Below are 2,848 nucleotides of genomic sequence, written 5' to 3'. Positions count from 1 at the left end.
ACACCAAAACAATAGAGTAATGTTGAATTCTTGCCGTCGGAGTCGGCGCTACGCGCTCTATCGGCCAAACGGCTGTTTGTAGGATTTTCACATATTTTATGGCAATTTTTTGTTACTTTTGGTTTTAAACCTGTGTCATTTAAAATAGTTGATTGGGAATAAACTAACCTGTACATTCTAACTGTACTGTTATTGCCCGCAGCAGTAATGGTAAACTGTTAAAAAATTGTTGTAAATTTAGAACACATTTGATGCAAAGTTTGATAGCAACAAATGTTGATAAAAAACAAAACATGTTTTAATCCAACAACATTCACAAAATTTTCTGAAACAATTTTTAATTTCAAAACAGTGGTCATTTACGTCTACCAGCACCATAAGTTTGTAATAACACAAACTGTTCGTTCTGTAACGATATATCTTGCTACTATCAAACATTCCAACGGTTTTGTTGTAATATTACAACATGGTAAAAAGTAGGAATCGTTGTTATGGACCACTACGGTCAAAATAGAAGGAACTTTGTCACATGCCAATGAAAACGAATGGTAGTGTTTTTTTAACAAGCTAGTCATCACAGAGAGTACGATAATTTGACAACTTTTTTCAACTGTGTATGGCTCTGAACCACCGTTTCGGACTTTACTTTCTTCTCTTGGGGTGTAATTTTACAGAAGTCAAAGGCTGTGAAGACACCCCGCAAAGTGATAGGGGCAAGAGAGGGATAGAAGGGAACAGTGTGCGCCATCAGAATGACGAGGGAGCGTCCAGGGGAGGCTGCAACTCGCTAATTCCGGCAAAATCGCAGTTTTTGAGTTAAAAAACGTTAAAAATTCATGCGCGACCTCTAAATTCAACTCAAAAAATCGGAAAAAAATCATTTAAGTATCTACTAGTCAGTCCGTTTACTGCGGCAATGTGTCCCGAGCACTTTTTGAAAACAGCATTTTTTTGGGACGGTCTAGCGGAGGGCAAGGGTGGAGCGGTGGAGGTGTCGGAAGGTGGCCGGTTGCCTCCCGTCACCTCCACCGCTCCACCCCTCGGCTTACACGCCTGCACGTCAGTGCGTTAGCAACCCATCGAGCTGCCGCGTACGAGCACCCGGTACAAACGAACAAACCCATGCTTCATTATTGCGACTTTGCGACATCTTTACGAAATCGTTTCGATACCGCTAAATAAATGTTTTCTCACTGGAATAGTTGTAATTTTTTTGTATGTTTGGGACTGTTTCATGTTTTCCCGGTTAAACATTTTGAATAAACTGTTTTTCATTAACAATTAAAAAAACAAACATGTTATTTGAATTTTTTTGGCATTGGTACTCCCAAGTAACAGAGATTAGTCAGAGTCAGGTATATATTAAATAACTGACGGATATTGGCTCATTTTTTTTTTCAAACAGGTCTCAGTATCGATAATAAGACTTAAGTAAAGATGAGAGGGGTGGGGGCGCCAAGTTTCATCCTGTGTAAAAGTGATTACCGTTTTAGTGACAGCAATAGATTTTGGCACTCGGTGCCTGCCTGCCGCACCTGGGGCCTGTTAAGTGTCCCTTTAGGATATCTAGCAACAATTCTGGCTGGTGTAACCCTTGAGAAATGTTCATCCCTGATAGGGGTGGGGGGAAATGGGGTAGGGGGTGGTTTTCCGCGGAGGGTGAAACGCTTCAGGACCATCAAGAAAGGGTCGAGAGTAGAGCGCACTCGCAAAAGAGCGTGATTCCTCGACCTCCTTCTACACTGTAAAAAATACCGTAGGCAGTTACGGTTTGCCTATGGTCCGTACCGTACTTTCAGCGTGCGGTCAGGCCGTAACAGTATGAACTTACTTTCCTGTTTGGGCTAAGAGCTGTATCCCAACATTTTTTCAACCCAGTGAGAAATGCGGATATCAAATTGACATCAGAACGATATCGGACATCAGAAAAGTGTCGATTTCGGGCCCATTCTTGTATCAGTTCTGAGTCAGAAACTTGACAACGATATCGTTCTGATATCGATTCGATATCGCTTGAAATTCATTTCGCACTGGGAAGCTACAGTCTGACAGTATGACGCGGACCGTAACTAAACTAGTCGTCACAAAACGAAAGGGAATGCCCAATGACCAGGATGACGGTCCGAAAACACTGTTCCCAACGTGATGGCTGCTGCTGGCACTACTACTCTGCACTGTTATCAACCTGGGCACGACTAAGAGGACGGGACGGAAGAAAGGCCACCAGCTCAGCAGGCGTGCTGATGTGGTGGCCTAACCTGACAATGTAAGGGGAGTAATGGCACTGCGGGCTTGCCTAGCCTGGAGTCCGGAGGCGGAAGGCCTCCCACTGCACGCCACGGCGGGTCGCGAACAACACTTCAGCCTCGCGGCCTGCGGTGAGCACTCGCACTCGCGCGAGCCGGCAGCCCAGCTGGCAGGTAGGCATAACGGCGGGCGCGCGCGGTGAGCGTTCAGGCGAGTGCTCATCCCCTGTAGAACTACAGCACCTACAGCGCCCATTAGGTGCCTTTTAAAAGCGCCTCAACACCGCCCCCAAACTTCGCAAGAAAATCGCCTTTCTTTTTGACCAAAAGACGATCGCAAAGCGCCCGAAAAGGCGCTTTTCTCGCGATGTTTGGGCGTGGTTTGGGGGCGGTGTTGAGGCGGGCAACTAATAGGCGCTCTGTAGGCGCTGACCGGCGCTGACGTTCCGGTGGGCTCTGTAGTGTATGGTGGTGCCCCCTATGGTGGAAACTGATGTATGCTAACACTGTGAGTGCCGATAAAGGACAGTACTGAACAGATACCCACAGAGTATAGACCTCTCCCCAGACCTCCTGTTTCGTGCCGGGTGTCCAGGCTAGGG

The sequence above is a fragment of the Frankliniella occidentalis genome, unplaced genomic scaffold, assembly GCF_000697945.3.
Source record: "Frankliniella occidentalis isolate FOCC.00 unplaced genomic scaffold, Focc_3.1 Scaffold36, whole genome shotgun sequence".
NCBI classification, from domain to species: Eukaryota; Metazoa; Arthropoda; class Insecta; order Thysanoptera; family Thripidae; genus Frankliniella; species Frankliniella occidentalis.
This window is presented reverse-complemented; position numbering follows the sequence as displayed.